Here is a 6,121-nt window from a genome sequence, read left to right on the forward strand (position 1 = left end):
GCTTCCACTTTTTGCCCATTCGGTATGATATTGGCTGTGGGTTTGTCATAAATAGCTCTTATTATTTTGAGAAACGTTCCATCAATACCGAGTTTATTTAGAGTTTTTATCATGAAGGGCTGTTGAATTTTGTCAAAGGCCTTTTCTGCATCTATTGAGATAATCATGTGTTTTTTTGTCTTTGGTTGGTTCTGTTTATATGCTGGATTACATTTATTGATTTGCATATGTTGAACCCTCCTTGCATCCCAGGGATGAAGCCCACTTGATCATGGTGGATAAGCTTTCAGATGTGCTGCTGGATTCGGTTTGCCAGTATTTTATTGAGGATTTTTGCATCGATGTTCATCAGGGATATTGGTCTAAAATTCTCTTTTTTTGTTGTATGTCTGTCAGGCTTTGGTATCAGGATGATGTTGGCGCCTTAAAATGAGTTAGGGAGGATTCCCTCTTTTTCTATTCATTGGAATAGTTTCAGAAGGAATGGTACCAACTCCTCCTTGTACCTCTGGTAGAATTCGGCTGTGATTCCCTCTGGTCCTGGACTTCTTTTGGTTGGTAGGCTATTAATTATTGCCTCAATTTCAGAGCCTGCTATTGGTCTATTCAGGGATTCAAGTTCTTCCTGGTTACGTCTTGGGAGAGTGTAAGTGTCCAGGAAATTATCCATTTCTAGGTTGGGTTTTTTTGAGCAAACATATTTGAAGACAGTTGAGCACACAGTTGAGCATCCACTAACACTTGTGGAAGGGAAGGGAAGAAAGCAGGATTGAGCAGAGTAAGAAGTGAAGCTACCTGCAGTCCCAATATCAGTGTCAGCCTGGGCAGTTCTGGAGTTAGAATGGCCATCCAGAGTTGTCCTGATTGCACATGAGCCATCCCAGGAAGGAAATAACTTTGCAGAAGGTGGCTTTCTGAAGCTGAGACAATTCCCTGAAGTGCTAACATCTGAAAGCGGTCTACTGTCAGCACTCCCAGCAACTGGGACACCAAATCTTTCCTTGAAAGGAGAGTTGGTTAAACCCACAGTATCCACTATGGGTATGTATGAAGAGACAATTATTAAAAAAAAAAAAAAAAAAAAAAACTTCTGCAGACTTGAATGATCCATTCAGGCAAGGACAATGCTGATGTTGGCTGTCGTAAATGGGATGGCCTGGCACTCTTGAAAAATCTCAAATACATTAAAGGGAACCGTGTGTATTACCATAGATGTAAACATGTTATGCATTGCTTTGTATAATACTCCTCTTGCAGAATGACTATCAGATATTTTCAGTGTTTAGAGTTCCTTCTCTGAAGTGTAGAAGGCTTATCATGGCCTGAGTAACCTTTCAACCAACGAGACGTAGGAAATTTTCACATATCCTGAGCCATAATTATTCCAACTGCAAATTTTATAAAACAAAAGTAAATATCTTCTGGTATGTGAGGTTTTAGCTGCAATATTGCTCTCCTCCGATGCCATACCACCTGGATAGTATAGCTTAGAATCTGTGCAGGCTCTAATGTCAAGTTTAGCACCTCACTTCTCTCCTAATCTTTTCTCTCCAGCCCAGCTCAAATTGACAAAGAGGTCATTTTATATTTACCACCTAAGAATTTGATTTGAAAATAGGATCAGAAACCAGAGGAAATTTGATTTATGCCAGCCCTACATCCAAGGTACCTACAAAAGGATAATATGCTTGTTTTTATGAGATAGTACTTATCTAAGTGGGGGCACAATATGAAAATGACTTATGGTTTGGCTACAGGGTCAGTTCAAAGGTCAAAGCCTCAAGTACTGTTCATTTGTTAGCAGATTTCAGAACAACTAATTTCACCTGTATTGTATTTATTTTTCCAGCCTCTTCAAAACCATTCTGTTGAGATTTATATCACAACTTCTCTCTCTTTTTCACATTTATTAAATTTGAAAAGCTTCCAAATACTGTTTCACCAACCTGTACCTCTATACAAATGACAAAACTTTTATTAAAACCTTTTTTTTGATGAGTAAATCTGGAAAATAAGGAAGTAAAAGAATTACCTCGGGTCTGAGTTTTGATGGATAATATAGCCTAGTTTGAAAACCTAAATACACACATTTGCCACACTAATATTTTTTTATATTTTGGCAAATAGTTATATCTTTAATAAATGGTTAAATTCCAAGAAAAATTTTGGCTCACAAGCCTTATTTCATCTCTTATGTTGGACCTTTAGAGTTATCAGTCCAAAATGTTTATGACTCAGTGTCTGATAAATTCTTCCTTCCAGAAAACTTTAATCCTTCTTGTTTACGTCAAAGTTCAATATAAACACATTAAGTGCAAAAAGTAAGTCCTATCTAAAATTCAAGTTGTTGAAAAAGACATTTTCCTTATTCATGTAAAGTTAGTCATGTAAAAATATGAAACATCAAGAGTAGTGTCTCATAAATTTTAAGTTTGAAATGGAAAGACTTTACATGACTTAGACTTAATATGGCTTGGATTGCATGGCTAAAAACATAAATAGGCAATAAGTCAAAACAGGCTGAGTGGTTATTGATATCCATTGCTTAATTTAGAATATGACAACAATGATTTCTCTTATATTTCTTTTTGAGGAGAAATAGGATATAGAAGAGATTGAGTATTTTTAAGGTAACCAGAATGCCCTTGGAAAAGTTTTCTTTTCTGTTCTTTTTTTTTGTAGAGATAGGGTTTTGACATGTTGCCCAGGCTGAGCTCAAGTGATCTGCCCACCTCGGCCTCCCAAGTTGCTGGGATTACAGGTATGAGCCACCACGCCTGGCCCCTTGGATAATATTTTTTTTTTAAGATAAAAATAAGACTCTAGTGGGAGCTGAACGATGAGAACACATGGGGCAGAGCAACACACATGGGGCCTGTTGGAGGAAGTAGGGGGAGGGATGGTACAGGGAAGAACAGCTAATGGATGTGGGGCTTAATAATACCTGGCTGATGGGATGGTCTGTATAGTAAATAACTGTGGCACATGTTTACCTATGTAATAAACATGCACATCCTGCATATGTACCCTGGAACTTAAAAGTTGATTTTAAAAAAGAAAACACACACATACACACACACACATGCACACTAAGGAGTTCCAGAATTAATTCAACGGATAATTAGCTGGTTATGAAGCCAAAAACATGGCCCTGCCCCCGGTTTATAGATATATAGATAGATAGATGATTGATAGATAGATAGATGGATAGATATAGATAGATATAGATCAATAGATGGATATAGATAGATAGATATGGATCTATTTCCCTTCAGGGTATTGCACTGATATACTGCATATTGAGATAGACTGTGACATAATGTATACTGGAGTTGAAATACTCTCAGTCCGCGTTATTTAGAAGAGATTAGATCCTTAGATTTTCTTTAACTAAAATTAAAGAACCATATCCGAATTCCACAGAGAGGAAAACATGTCTTAATGAGTACTCAGTGGGTGTTAAAGTAAGGGCAATGACTAGAACAAAAACTAACAGGAAAACACGCCAATCCATTTTGCTAGCATTTTAAGATAATATACCACCTTCATTCTCTCTCTCTCCCTTAAACTCAATGCCACTCATTACCTGTCTTGCCTCCCTGCCTTCATCTCTCCAGCTCGACACACGTTCCCTTATTTTATGATTTATTCCCATTTGTGGAATTTTCCAAATGATGTGGAGAAAGGGTTTTTCTGGAGCTTCATCAAAATTCTTCTCTAAGACTATAAGAATAAATTAAAGCAGGCGTGTGGCATCCCTGCTGGTGGGGCTTGGCTCCCCATGTTTAACAGTGTAATCTAATATTAACAAAATTAATTGCTAGGCTTGAGTACCCTCCAGCTCACATCAAAAGTCTTCAGCCTACTGTTCCAAGTATATATTTTCAACATGGTTTTCTAGTCTATATTATGTAGATACTAATTAAGTCCTGTGGTCATTTTTTTCCAATAATAGCTTATTTCCAATAGTAGCAATGTTTTTATTGGTTTAATTTATATTTTTCTATGTTTATCATCACATCTCTTACCTCTGATTCCAATTTACCAATTATTACAGTTTAACAGCCAAGTTTTAAATATTAAATATGTTTATATTTTAAATATATTTGTTATATATAGTATATATAACATATATGTATGTATATATATATGTGTGTGTGTGTATATATATACACACATATATACACACACCAGAAATTTGACATTTTTTATTCCAAAAATAAAAGCATCCAGCAAAGAAGCCAAAAACATGGCCCTACTCCCGTTTAAACCTTCTGACTTCAGGGACATAATTACAGCAGAAACTGACTTAGGTCCAATTACATGCAGGGCTCTAGCTGGGTGCCTCCTGTTTCTTCAAAGATGAGTAGCCAGAATTTAGAATTTAAATTGTCAGCTCAAAGAAACACAGGGTGTATTTAGTTTTTGCTACTTAAAGAGTCATCTGAGAACCTAGAGGGGAAGACTCCTACATCATTCATGTATTTCTCTGAGCTTGACCCTAGTTTTTTAGGTTAGAAAGGGGTCCTAGGTTCCTGAAAAATTGAAAACTTAACACTCTTTTCAATTACTTTGTACTTTATGAAATAACTTATGGCCAGAGCCTGCTCTTCAATGCAAATGAATGTAACTCTATTCTCCCACACTGCATATAAGGGATGGAGGATGGAGAGGGGGAGGGAAATGGAGGGGAAAATGAAAATCTCTTGAAATAATATAGTAATTAGTTTCTCTGTTTAAAAACTCTAAGTTTCATTAAACAGCAATAATAACCAGCAGTAAGTAAACTGCCACCCCCAGGAGAGGGAAAAATGTCAAATTTCATCCTAAAAAGACTTTTGTGAAAACACAGGCAGTCATTTCCATTTTATTCTGAAGATTTATTTCATACCAGTCAAAATTAATTCAAACCTGTCTCCCAGATGCAATGAGTGTGAAGAACTAAACTTACTGTCATCAGATTTTGCTATGTCTCAACATCTCTAAATATTGAATGTGGATGGCAGAAATAGACTATTATTTGAAATCTGTGTTAAGGAAGCTTTAGCTCAAAAAAACACATGCTGATACAACAGTGTGTGAGCATGTGTGTGTGTGTGAGAGAGAGAGAAAGAAAAAGAGAGAGAACCAGAGAGAAAGAGAGATTTTCCTTTTCGAGGATCTATTTCTGTATATGTACCTCTCCTTTGTATCATATACATGTAATAAAACCAGGGAAGGGGAGAGGGCCTCATTTTAGCCTTCCTGAAAGAAAGGCCTTAGTGTTAAATGCTACGTAAAATGATTTCACTCACCACTAAAGAAGTGACATATTTGAAAAATGATACAGCAGTTCTTTGAAATTCACTAAGGAGTTCCAGAATTAATTCAATGGATAATTAGCTGGTTATGGAGCCAAATCACAACTTGCATGTTGAAATTAAAATAGTAAATCATCATTTCACTTACTGTATGACTTTTTTCCTTGTGAACTGAAAAAATTTATTACAAAGTATGAAATCAGGGAACCTAGTATGTACATATTTACAGGTATTTATGGAACTTCAAATTCTATTCCAGGTAAATTTGAATAAAAATAGTTTAAGCAAAAGTCAGTATTCTTTCTTTGACAAGGCAGGTACCCTAATTCTGCTGCATGAAGTTGGCATAATATATATTAACAGCCAATGTCAAAATCAAAAATCATTATAATTCACATATTATAATAGACAATAATGTTAATGATAGGTAAAATGTATGCCTAATTCATTTAAACAGATTCCCTTCTCTTGTCACCCATCAATCCAATTGCAGCAAAACCCAAATTAGTAAGCTTTTACCAGTGTCATGCATTGCATGCATTGCACTAAATGAGTATGTGGTATATACACATAAAGAAATGCTTTCAAGTGAGTTTCAACTACCCTTCTTTTGGGGCTCTAGAACATCAGATTGACAAATTGGCACCCACTTGGCCTGTCAAAATCCATTAAAACCTTGGTCAGTATCTTCTTAGTGTCTAGGAAAGCAGTCAACACCACCTCCCATGCTTTGTCAAAGGTCAGACATATGGCATGTCTTGTCTCTCCTTAGAGGGGTTTGTCCATCTTGGGAATCTTTAAACATGATTCAAGTTTACTAG

This window comes from Trachypithecus francoisi, unplaced genomic scaffold, assembly GCF_009764315.1.
Source record: "Trachypithecus francoisi isolate TF-2019V2 unplaced genomic scaffold, Tfra_2.0 Lachesis_group4, whole genome shotgun sequence".
In the NCBI taxonomy this organism is placed as follows: Eukaryota; Metazoa; Chordata; class Mammalia; order Primates; family Cercopithecidae; genus Trachypithecus; species Trachypithecus francoisi.